Source organism: Mesocricetus auratus, unplaced genomic scaffold (assembly GCF_017639785.1).
Source record: "Mesocricetus auratus isolate SY011 unplaced genomic scaffold, BCM_Maur_2.0 Super-Scaffold_100010, whole genome shotgun sequence".
Lineage (NCBI taxonomy): Eukaryota > Metazoa > Chordata > Mammalia > Rodentia > Cricetidae > Mesocricetus > Mesocricetus auratus.
Genome location: NW_024429194.1, coordinates 10,496,225 through 10,510,388, shown reverse-complemented (window position 1 = coordinate 10,510,388; position 14,164 = coordinate 10,496,225).

Here is a 14,164-nt window from a genome sequence, read left to right as displayed (position 1 = left end):
CAAAGAATCAATGCAACAAAGAGTTGGTTTTTTGAGAAAATCAACAAGATAGACAAACCTTTGTCCAAACTTACCAAACATCAGAGAGTGAACATGAAAATTAAGAAAATCAGAAATGAAAAGGGGGACATAACAACAGACTCTAGGAAATCCAGAGAATCATCAGGTCATACTTTGAAAACCAGTAATCCACAAAATTCGAAAATGTAAAGGAAATGGATGACTTCCTGGATAGCTATCACTTGCCAAAACTAAATCAAGAACAGATAAGCAATTTATATAGACCTATAACCACTATGGAAATAGAAGCAGTCATCAAAAGTTTCCAAACCAAAAAAAGTCCAGGTCCAGATGGCCTCAGTGCATAATTCTACCAGAAATTCAAAGAAGAGCTTATACCAATTCTTCTCAAAGTATTCCACACAATAGAAGCAGAAGGGTCTTTGGCAAACTCTTTCTATGAGGCTTTAATAACCTTGATCCCCAAGCCACATAGAGACCCAACGAAGAAAGAGAACTTCAGACCAATATCCCTCATGAACATTGATGCAAAAATACCCAATAAAATACTGGCAAATCGGATCCAAGAACACATCAAAACAATCATTCACCACGATCAAGTAGGTTGCATCCCAGGGATGCAGGGATGGTTCAACATACGAAAATCCATCAACGTAATCCACCATATAAACAAGCTGAAAGACATAAATCATATGATCATCTCACTAGACGCTGACAAAGCCTTTGACAAAATCCAACACCCCTTCATGATAAAGGTCTTGGAGAGATCTGGGATAACAGGGACATACTTAAACATAATAAAAGCTATATACAGTAAACCATCAGCCAACATCAAACTAAATGGACAGAAATTCAATGCAATTCCTCTAAAATCAGGAACAAAACAAGGCTGTCCACTCTCTCCATACCTTTTCAACATGGTACTTGAAGTTCTAGCCATTGCCATATGACAACAAAGGGGGATCAAGGTGATACAAATTGGGAAGGAAGAGGTCAAACTTTCACTGTTTGCAGACGATATGATAGTTTACATCAATGACCCAAAGAACTCTACCTGGGAACTCTTCCAGCTGGTTAACACCTTCAGCAAATTGGCAGGCTACAAGATCAACTCAAGAAAATTGGTAGCCCTACTATATACAGATGATAAAAGGGCTGAGAAAGAAATCAGAGAAACATCACGCTTTACAATTGCCACAAACAACATAAAATACCTTGGGGTAACGCTAAGCAAACAAGTGGAAGACCTGTATCGCAAGAACTTTGAATCTTAAAAGAAAGAAATTAAAGAAGCCCTTAGAAAATGGAAAGATCTCCCATGCTCTTGGATAGGTAGGGTCAATGAAGTAAAAATGGCAATCCTGCCGAAAGCAATCTACAGATTCAATGCAATCTCCATTAAAATCCCAGCACAATTCTTCACAGACATTGAAAGAACAATAATCAATTTTGTATGGAAAAGCAAAAGACCCAGGATAGCCAAAACAACCTTGTTCAACAAGGCAATGTCTGGAGGCATCACCATCCCTGACCTTAAGCTCTATTATAGAGCTATAGCCCTGAAAACAGCTTGGTATTGGCACAAAAATAGACAGGTAGACCAATGGAATCGAATTGAAAACCCGGATATTAACCCACACACTTATGAAAATCTGATCTTTGACAAAGAAGCTAAAAATATACAATGGAATAAAGAAAGCATCTTCAACAAATGGTGCTGGCATAACTGGAGGCTGGCATGTAGAAGAATGCAGAGCGATCCATGTTTATCGCCATGCACAAAACTTAAGTCCAAATGGATCAAAGACCTCAACATAAATCCAGCCACACTGAACCTCTTAGAAGAGAAAATGGGTGGTACCCTTGAACGAATTGGTACAGGAGACAGCTTCCTGAACATAACACCACTAGCACAGACAGTGAGATCAACAATTAATATATGGGACCTCCTGAAACTGAGAAGCTTCTGTAAGGCAAAGGACACAGTCAGCAAGACAAAGAGGCAGCCCACAGAATGAGAAAACATATTCACTAACCCCACATCTGACAGAGGGTTGATCTCCAAAATTTACAAAGAAGTCAAGAAGCAAGTCTCCAAAACACCAAAGGATCCAATTAAAAAGTGGGCTGCAGAACTAAATAGAGAATATCAATAGAGGAGTCTAAAATGGCTGAGAGGCACTTGAGAAAGTGCTCAACATCCTTAGCCATCTGGGAAATGCAAATCAAAACAACTCTGAGATACCATCTCACTCCTGTAAGAATGGCTAAAATCAAAAACACCTGACAATTTATGCTGGAGAGGATGCGGTGAAAGGGGAACACTCTTCCATTGCTGGTGGGAGTGCCAACTTGTTCAGCCACTTTGGAAATCAGTATGGAGATTCCTCAGAAAAATGGGAATAAACCTACCACAAGACCCAGCAACTCCACTCTTAGGCATATATCCAAAAGATGTCCATTCATACAACAAGGATGTCTGTTCCACTATGTTCATAGCAGCATTATTTGTAATAGCCAGAACTTGGAAGCAACCTAGATGCCCCTCACCCGAAGAGTGGATAGAGAAAATATGGTATATTTACACAATGGAGTACTATTCAGCAGAAAAAAACAATGGAATCCTGAGATTTGCAGGCAAATGGATGACACTAGAAGAAACCATCCTGAGTGAGGTAACACAGTCATAAAAAGAGAAACATGGCATGTACAATCTCATATATGGATTTTAGACATAGATCTGGGGCGTGCCAGCCTACAATCCCATGGCCAGAGAGTCTGGGAAACAAAAACTCAGTGGCTGATGGAAGAAGAGGCAGACTTCCTCGGTTAAGTACTGAGCTGACCTCAAGAAAGCCAGTAACAGAGAGGGAGGACTGATGACCAAAGGGATTAAGACTGAGGTGGTTTAACCCCCCAGAAACAGCTGACCTGACAAAGGTTAACTCTTGAGCCTGTGAATCCAGCATGGGACTCACCAAGACCCCTGAATGTGGGTGTCAGTGAAGAGGCCTAGGTAATCTATTGAGCCTTGGGCAGTAGATCAGTACTCATCCCGAGTATACACACGGACTTTGGACTCCCATCCTACAATTTGAGATACACTCTCACCCTGAACTCTTGGGGAAGGGTCTAGGCCCTGACCTGGATGAAATGACAGACTATGGACACCCCCATGGAGTGCCTCACCCTCCCTGGGGAAATGAGGGGATATTGGGGTGGTTGGGGGGGAGGGCACGGGAGGAGGGGAGGGAAAGGGAGAGGGACCTGGAACTGACTTGTGAAGCAACCTTGTTTCTAATCTAAATTTAAACTGAAAAATAAAGAAAAAGGAAAAAAAGAAATATATTAAAAATTCAGCAGATGTTAGCTAAATGTTAAAGTTTATTATATTATATTATTGAGACTCAGTTAACATATGGCTATATAATCTCATTTAGAAATCATTACATATTAAGGTTGAATGCTCAGCCCTAAACAAACCATGCACACTGTCTCCTTCTTGGCTCCAGGAACTATACTCTGGGAAGAAGAGGAAGAAAAATTCTAAGAGGCAGAATGTTGAGGAAAAGGCCATGAAATGCCATCTTTTGTCAATACACAGTCATGGCGATCAGAACTCTGAATAACTCTGCAAGGCTATAGTGAGTCTCTACAAGGGCTCGTTCACAGCTGGACAAAGACGGATAAGTCACCCATGGAGGCTCTACCTCATACTACTGATGGCTTCCTATGGACATATTCAGGAACAAGTGGAACCCACAGTCATTAACTAAAACTGCCTAGCCTAGCCACTTGTAACCCCACCAGGCACCAGTCATAGATCCACTCCAATGGTCACACAACAAAATCAAAAGCCATAAATCTGGGATTGATTTTGGTAGGGAGGAGGGAGAGTTAATAGGTGTGAGGGAGATAAAGGGGATGGAGGGAGCAACAAGAATATACTGTATACAAATATCAAGTTATCACAGAACTGAGTGAAAAATACTGGTACAAAAGACTGAGTTATGGTATTATAGCAGACTGTTAAACCCAGCATTTAGGAGATTCAAGCAGTAGAATCAAAAGTCCAAGATCATCCTCAACTGCAAGATGAGTTACAGGGCATCCTGAAGTCTATGCCACTCTTCCTCAAAAGACTTAGAGAAGACACTAGACACCTGAAAATGGGAAACACACACACACACACACACACACACACACACACACACACACACACACACACACATGAAAACATAAAACATCTCTGAGAAGTATGGCTTACAGAAAATTTTTCAGATAAACAGTTGACCAATGTTAAATTTCTTTACATGGTTTGTAAAACAAACATTGTAGGCTTAGCTCGTCAGCGAGGTCAACAGAGATGGAACACATGTGTGGATCTAGCACCCAAATGGAAACCTCTGCGTAATTCAGCTGGAACAGTCTATAAATGGGCCATAGGGCTCAGCCTCTTTCAAGTCAGCAGTCTGCATTTCCATTAAGTTATCATCATTCTGAGTGCAACCTTTATAACAATACTTCCTTTGAAAAGAAAAATAGAAGGAAATGTATGGCTAAGAATAAAAATCCTAGATCAATAAGTTCAAATGTGCATAAGATATAGAAGAGAGCCATGTTTAACCATCAAATAATAAAGTATGCCCATGATCCTATATAAACATAAAAAGGCCTAATAAAAAGAAGTGCTCATTAGGAGACCTCTTCTTCAGCATTAGAGCAAATGGTACCCAAGTCAATCTAATCTTAGTAATGTGTGGTGGATGTAAAGAACAGTGCTATCACAGGAGATTTGCATAGCACTGCACATGTGGGAGTATAAGCAAGGCTGATGCCTTGCCTTTCTAATGAAAGTGGTCTCTGCTAGGGCTTCTAGAATGTTAGATGACTCAGCTGCCTTTTACAGTCTGGGAATATAGAAAGAAGCACGTTACCCTCAAGGAAAATGACAGTACCAAAGGAATTATGCTAAGGATTATACCTGGACTACAGGTGAAGTTTGTATTGACCCATCCAATTCATATATCCATTCAGCTCAAATTCATTATGTAGCTAGTATGTGCTACACATTGTTGTATATGTGCAGACATAAGCATGAACATAATACGTTCCATATTCTTAAAATATTGCGTCTTTCAAAGACAAGCAAACAGCTGATCAAATGAATGTGACAGAGCTTTGGGGTGCTCTGATGCGGGCATTGGGGTTAATTCTGCTTGGAAGCAAATCAATTTTATGAAAGCTCTTTCTAATTAAGAAATTCATATTTCCTATATCCCTAGATCCATCTTGCATACCAAGACAGAAATGGGGAGATGAATGGTAATATTTAATTACCAGAGCATGAAGTATTGTGTGGCATATACTCTGTTTTCTGGGGAATTGTGTAGTAGGAAAGTTGACTGTGAACCAATGGAATAAGATGTCTGCAAACAAGCTGGGCTTCGGTGGCACATCTTTCATCCCAGCACTCGTGAGGTAGAGGCAGGTGAATCTCTGTGAATTTGAGGCCAGCCTGGTCTACAACGTGAGTGCCAGGATAGGCCATAAAGCTACACAGAGAAACTCTGTATTGAAAAACAAAAAAAGATATCTGCAAACAGAAAAACAATGTTGATGACAAAATACCTGCTATGAGTGACTAGTGAGAGTGCCTAGCAGTTAAAAGTAATTTACTGCCCTTGCAGTAGACCCAGTTTCAGCTCCCCAAACTCAGAGACTCACCTCAGCTTATCACCACATCCCACATGATCTAAGCCCCTCTTTTAGTCCCCACAGGCAGCTATATTCACAAGCTGCAAATATAATCACAGAGGTATACACACTACACATGCATTTTTAAAAACCAATAAACTTTTTTAAAAACTACTATTAAAATACACAAAACAATGCAGATCCCTTTGTCTCATGTGTGAATAATGAAAATGACGAAACTGTGGTACCCATGCACAATGAGGTCTTGTTCAGCTGTAAAGATAATTGAAATGTGCAGGTAAACTGACAGAACAGGAAAACATTTCACAAAGTGAGTGAAACACAAAGAAGAAAGACAAACATCGCATGTACTCACTCATGTGGATCCAAAAAAAAATCACATCTTTAGATTTGTGTGTTTAATTTGGTATACCTATAAAATTCAAGAAACTGAAAATGGAAGAAAAACATTAATGAAGGGAATACAGAAAAATATAGATGATGTGGAAAGAAAAGAGTGAAGTATAAGTTTGGGGACAGAATGGAAAATGACAGAAGAATAGAAGGGAAAGGACTGAAAAGTAATGAGGATATATGAATAAGCCATAAGGAAACCTACTATTTTGTAAAATTCATATATATACATATTCATATATGTATATATGAGGGAATTGTTACTTTATTTTATTTGTTATTAATATAAAAGAGTGACGTACATAGTGATAATGTTCTTTCTATCTGCCATTAACGACAGATGTAGGTCACCTTCCCTTGAGTAGGTCAGAGGTGTCGAAGAGACTCATGAAGCAATATAGAATATTATGAGTGAACGCTTCTTGCTTGCCCTAATACACTAATCCTTAACTTTCAATTAGGGTCAATGCAGAACAGATGATGGTTGGTGACTTTGGCCTAAGGCCAGATGTCTCTTTTGAACTCTCAGTTGGGACCATCCTTGGTTTCCTTTCCTGGCCCCTGTCTTTCTTATTGGTGCATGACCTGGCATCCTCATGACTAACGCAGTAGCCTAACCAGGACTCTAAGAAGTGGTGATCTGTTTGTATGGCAACAATCTCATTGGTCAATGATCTATCAAGGTGTAGCAGAGAGTAACTCTGTCATCTTGACTTTGCGGAGACATGCCACTAATTCAATTTGTTTAGCAACCTGTAGCTCTTGAATGCTCTTAAGGAAAAGTCAACAAACAAAAAATTTGTTTTGGTTCTTCAAGACAGGGTTTCTCTGTATTGTTTTGGAGGCTTTCCTGGAACTCGCTCTGTAGACCAGGCTGGCCTCGAACTCACAAAGATCTGCCTGCCTCTGCCTCCTGAGTGCTGGGATTAAAGGTGTGTGCCACCAATGCCCAGCTCAAAAATTTCTTATATTATCTGTCAACCAATTTTGTTAGTGAGGGATATAATCCATCTGCGTTGTACATCTTATCCATAAAATAATTCAAACTTTTTCTACTGGTCATTAAACCAAGGACTTGATCAGTGTTTGCTTAGCCCTCTAAGTTTCTTCAAAAGTTGGTCAAGATTTCATATTATTCAGGAAACTTTACTAATAATAACTGGCTTATTTGAGCCAAGTTTATAATATGCACCACTCTACCAGGTTCCAATCTTGTTTTTTTTTTAAAAAAAAACAAAACAAAAACATGGCCATATCTCAGAAGTCCCTGCAAATGGAATAATCTTCTCCACTTATTTCTTTGGGCTTATAAGAAAAATAACACACTAGTATTCAGACCTTTTCACTCATGCATCTCTTTTATCAGTGAGATTTTATGTGTATACCTATTATAGAAATGATCTGAAAGTGGTGCACTCTGTTCAAAGGTTGGGAAGTGAAGAGGAAAGAATTCCCTGTTTCTGTTCTCTACTTCTCAAAACGCCAAAGAAACTTTGTAAGCAGGTTCATAACCTGTGGGTTTTGGAAAATTTAAAAAAAATCTCCAAACTACTTCAGATCATTTAGAGGGAATTTCTAGAAATTAATTCCAAGAATCTTTCTTTTAATTTCCTCTTTGCATAGTTATTATGTTTCTAACATCTTTTTAGAGTGTAAGAGATATCTGAAAAAAATGCACACAGTTTTTTAATTTGGCACAATAGAACTGACTAAAGGAACTATATATGTTAACTTTTAGAAAATAATAATTACAACTGTATTCAACTTAACATATATTATCACAGCAAAGACATTCTCCATTATGCCCTTTAGTAAACTTCAATATATTGCATATGATTTCCTAAACTTAATTTTAAAATATTGGTTTACATGGTGATGCACAAAATTAAAATACACAAATTGCATGTTTAAATTTTTGAGATTTAATACTGCAACTCTTTTCTACACTAAACATAAAAATAAATACTTGCTTTAGATTAAATGGTAAGTAGTCATATTTAAAATTTGCAATTTTGTAAAATATATATAAAGCTTGTAGATTCGACAGCCTAGTAATCAGAACTATAGAAAATATATTCTTAAATAATATAAGTATAAAAGATTAGCTACACAATATAGCATTTAAAACTCATAGGTTTTATTACCTTATTATTTATTATAATTGATTTAAATAAGTAATTATTGACTTCCACTAAGCCTATGAGTTCAACTCGGTAAATCTCATGCATTTAGTTCTTTCAGATAATCATTTGGATTTCTCTTTCAAAGCACAGCAATAAGATTATCTTTCTTGGTTTAGAGAGAATTTTATTTCCAATAATAACAAAATGCAAGATGCTTAATGTCTGAGATAAATTGTTAGCTCTGAAATATGGGAGACTATTATCTGGGTGATGGATATGACATAATATAAAAGCCACAGGGAGAAAAACATGTCAAAGCAATTACTGACCTAGAAGAATTAAAATCAAGAGCTCTGGGGAGAGAGCATAGTAGCACATAACTATCCAGCAAGAAATTGTTCAGTTAGAACAGTTCATATGAAAATACACAGGTGAGAAGAATACACCTGTTTTATCAAGAGAGAGGTCCTATGCAGATAACCACAGCTGTTATGACATCATGTATGTATTAGTCATGTCATATGCAATGCTAGTTACTTTGTTTCTTTGATAAAATACCCTGCAATAACAACAAAATAACAACAAAAGGAACTTAAATGGGGTTGATTTAGCTTACTGTTCTAGGGTGAATACATTACACCATGATGAGAAAGACATGGTCAGAGGCAGGGAAGGCAGGAAATCAGGATCAAAAAACCAGCTGATCACATTTCACATGCACATAGGGCCCAGACATATAGAACATGTGAGAGCAGACTACACAGTCTTAAATTCTGCCTCCAGTTCTGAACCTCGCCTGCAAGTCTTCACCTCCAAAGGGTTCCATAATCTTCACAAACGTGTCACTAACTGGGGACCAAGTGTTCACATATATGAGTCTATGGGGGACATTCCTTATCCAAATCACAGTACGTCCAAAAGACAGCCTTTTGTGAAACTCTTCCCAATTCTCAATCTCATTTGTTTTTTTCTGGTCTCTCTTCCATAAATCCCCTTGAGACTGGGAGTAGAAAGCATGATATAAATGCTTCCCCCCATTTATGGCTGAGCACCCACTGTAAGTGTTTCGGGATGGGTCGGGACAGGATGGAATAGGAGTGGGTCAGGTATTCTGGCACTCGGGAGTCACAGAATACTGAGTGTTACACAGCTCAGGTGGAAAGGTATCCTGGAGCTTGGGAGCCAAGGACCACTACAGGTTGCAGTGGCAGCTTACAGCCTTGCCTCAGAGAAAGGCTTCTCCGGTGTATTAGCTCCGCTCCAGCAGGACAGGGTCTTCCAGGGGGGATGTTCACCTAGTGTAGCAGTTTTGCTAGGCAGGAGGTTTCTCAGGTGAAGTTGCTACAGTTCAGCTCTGCTCCTGGAGAGCAAAGAGCGGGAGCCGGGAGCCTAGTGTAACAACTCTGCCAAGGAAGGTTTCCGGGGCAAGTGTTACAGCGCTGCTCGCTCTGCTCTGCTCTGCTCTGCCCAGGGTCGCCTCTGCTTGCTCTGCTCTGCTCTGCCCAGGGTCGCCTCTGCTCTGTCGCCACCACAAAAGAAGATCTTCACCCAAAGCTCATCCAAAGGGGTTTATTGGAAGGCAGCTGGACCAGCCAAGCTGAACATACACAGGGTTTATATAGGGATTCTTGGGGTTGGAGAAGTTTTTCCAGAGTAGGCATTGGTAGGGTTTCAGTACTGAGCTCAGATTGGCTAGAGCTCTGCTCCGGGATTTTTTACTTTTTTACACAGGATTAGGGTCAGATTTGGCTCTGGTTTCAGGGCCAAAGTGTGTTTCTTTCTCTGGTCCTTTTTAGCCTTTTGGCTCCAATTTTAGGGCCAGGGTACACTTCTTTCACTGACTCTGATTCCAGGGACAAAGTGTGTTCCTTTGGCACTGGTTTTAGGGTCAGGGTACATTTCTTTGGTTCTGGTTGCAGGGCCAGAGTGTGTTTCTTTGGCTCTGCTCAGGGTGTGTTTCTTTGACTGGTCCCTTTTCCCTACACACACTATGTAATTATTTGCATTTTCAGCAGTTATGAGTCTGCATTAACCACTACCTTTTGCAATAGGAAGTTTCTTTGGCCTATATTTTAGAGTAGCACAAATCTATGACTAGAACTAAATCTATTTATTAGTTTAGTAAAACAACATCAATGTATTATCCCCTAGGACTCATGGCTTCCCTAGTCATGGGCTTGACCAAGTTTCTTATATCAGGCATAAATGACATCCTGTGACACAAACTTTGTATCTAGTCAAGAGTAGTTAGTTACTCCTATAAACATTCTTGCCACTATTACATCAGTAGATACATCTTCCTTTGGATGCCATTATTGTAGCAAGCAAGATACAATGTTGTTTGAATTCGTTGATATTTTCTCCCTCCCAAACAGTGCTCAGAACTTTCTGTTAGTATGGGAGCTAACCAGTAGGGAATTGGTTTCTTCTATATATGATTCATGATCTGAGCAGGACAGAATCCCACTAGAGTCTTTCTGGAGGACACAGGTCCTACAGGTCATAAAATATCCTTATTTCAGCAGCCCAAGAATTAAAAAAAGACAATCTAGATTCCTTTAGTTTTGTTGGAAAAAGGAGCTTGTTTTTGTCTACGGTTGTTTTCTTATTTGTTATATGATAACACTATTATTTAAATATAAGGCTAACTTCCAATAGTGATGCAGTTTAATGTGTATTCAAATTGTTTCTTTTCATTCTGTATTATGTGGATGTAACAGATGTTATAAGAAGGTAAGACTGTTATTCAGGAACAATTTTAATCCAGAATAAAATAAATATTCTGAGTCAGAAAGTTTAATGAGTATGTGTATGAAATTCACGGAGAAAAGTAACTTCTCATAAGGAATTGGATGGTTTTTTGTCTTATGTTGGAGAGAGAACAACTATGCATGTTGTCAGATAAATGTCAATGAATTTAATTCAATTCTTTTCATTCAATATACACACATGTTTTCAGTGGGTATTACTGTGGAAACCAGAAAAAGAGGATTTTACCCAGAAGCTTAAGGAATTTGTCTGCATGAAGATAGGCTAGAATTCTGGAACATGGAGTCAGCAAACAAGTAATGCACCTGGGAGGATATACCACTAAAATCATTCAGAGAGAAGAGAGTCAATATGAGGAACTTTTAATGAACAAAGTAGAGGGGAAATTTAAAACAAACATAAAGGTAATAAGGTTAGCTCTGCCCAACTCATGTCGTTTGTCACCCCCTCTCTCTTTAACTTAGACTCAGCTACACTCCACGCATATAAAACAAAGTAACATCATAGTATGAAAACTTAAATAATTTTAACAATAAAGAACAAAAGTGATAATAATTGAAACTTAAATAACTTTTTATTTTGATACACAAATAGCTTGCTTGATAGGAATGAATTTGAGAATGGTTACCCTGAAAACTTAACACCCATATGCATTTACCTCACTTACTTTTGTTCCAAAGAAACTTTACAGCTTTTGTCCTTTGTCCTTGGACATCAACATTTAAAGTAAATGGAGCCTCTGTGTGACAACTATTTTCACTGCTTTGCCCCCTTATAGTGAGCACACACACACACACACACACACACACACACACACACATATATATATATATTCATATATATGAACATTGACAAAAACATTAAAATGATCAAATGTTGCCCCATCAAAAGTTAAATGTTCTGTATTATTTTTGTATCATCATTCTTATTGCCTTCACTTCTGGTTTGCCCTTGTTATTTAAAACTTAATTGAGGGTAATTTTTATGAATTAATAGAAATTAGATTTCAAGTATTTCAAGTAACACTGCCTTTAATTGATACATGTTTTCACAATGCATCCATTCTACTAACCAAAACCTTTGGAAGTACCCTAGGGAGCAAGACGAACTACTTCCTCTCCAAATAACAATTTACTGTGGTAACTACTGGCTATTTTATTAATTCAATGTCTGCAGAAAATTATTACTATTAGAAATTCTTTCTATGATAATAAAAATCACACACACACACACACACATATATATATACATATATCATCAAGAATTCTGCTTCTTATTAAATGCACCTGCTCTGCTCTCCCAGGCACTCTGAGTTTCATCTCTTTAACATGGCCTCTGAAGACTCTTTAGTTAATGTGTATTTGAAGTATCATCCTACTCACAATGAACTATGCTGGAAAGTACCATCAAGCCTTCAGCACTGAAAGAAATCAATCTAGTGATGGTAAATGGTCTGTGGTCTCACAGGGACAGACTCATCTGTTAAAACTTTAAAGCCATACAAATCAAACATCCTTTCCTTTTGTAGAGTGCTTTGTGTGGAATTAATGTATTTTAACCCACATGACACCAGCATGCTCTATTTCTATTCTTGTAACTTGTACAGAAAGCTGATACCTTTAGGTGTTGTGAAATTTGCCATTTCAGATCAATTTTGCTGTTTGCATTGATCATTGTGGCTTAACCGGAGACACTCATCAGTAGCAAATCCATTGTCTAATTTTTTAATTGTTTTGTTACTGATGCATAGCCACAATTAGTTAAGTGTTCCAATAGTTTTCAGAATTTTTTAGCAAATTGATAGACTTAGAATGCATTAAAAGTTTCCTACCATGACTTAAAAATAGCTGTATCATAAATAACCCTACTTAAACCCATCTAACACCAAATAAAAACATATGATGACAAATAAAACTATGAAGCTGGTATTTTATTAAAACATTTATAGATATAGCATGAAAAGTAATAATTTCCAAGTTTACAGAAAAGTCTACAGTCTTGTGATCCTCATAGCCCCAACTATACAAAGTTCATAGAAATATCAAAACATAATTCTCAAATAGTATAAAATATGTTTCAAAATATCCCAAATAATTACTAACCATATTTTGGATAAGAATTAGAAAATATTTATATTTCACTTGTTGACTATATCTGCCTTTTAAACCATATTTGCTCCATAGTTGACTAAACTTAGAATTGTATTGAAATATATATGATATTCAAGACAACATCACGAAAATACAACAACAGCAACAAAAAAACATGGGTACTCAGAAATTTCTCTGTCAAAAAAGTAAAAATGGAAATCTAGTGATGATATAACTAAAATAAATGAGTTCAAATAAAGAATATCTTTACCTATTTGGTGAGAATAATTGTGCTAAAAAGAGGTATGTGTAATCTCTTCCTATAAATACAAAAGGCATGTTTATTTGGCATGTTTCATCATATCATAATTTTAAAAAGAAAAATAAGCCTGCTATTCTCTGAACCTATAAAGTTATTGCTCAGTTTGTTTTAGACTTCCTGGTAAGATAAGAAAGATTTGAAATAACATAGTTGAAAAATTTCTCAGGCAAAAAAATGTAGTATTTCAGATAATCTTTGAGGAAAATTCCTGGGATCGGTCAGCGTTAATGCACTTAGCCCAAAGCGCTGTAGAAACAAGAGTGTCTGGGCAACTTTTCTGTTCCACTTTTAAGCCTAGGGAGCCAAAGGCAACTCTCCATGCCATTCAGACACACAGAATCATATCACATTTGTAATACATTAGTTATTCTCATTAGTTTTTTGTTGTCTTGTTGTTGGCCTTTTTTTATTTGATAAAATACCTAAAGAGTATGATAGTCTGTCTTTCAGAAACACAGTATCTAAGAAATAAGTCCGCAAAATTATGAACAAAAAGATGGAAAGAATTCATTTGAGACTCCAAAATATGAAGCTCGGCTACTCTCCCTCTAAAATGGATTGTTGGAGAGAGTGGTTACAACGTGTACTCTCTCTCTCCAACAGCAGCAGCACAGATCTTTCGATCTAATATTTATTTAGCCTAGTGTAATTCAAGGCTGTGTTCATCACTGGTACATGATTGGATTGGAGATTATTCTGAATGGACTAGATATAATACTAGGATCCCT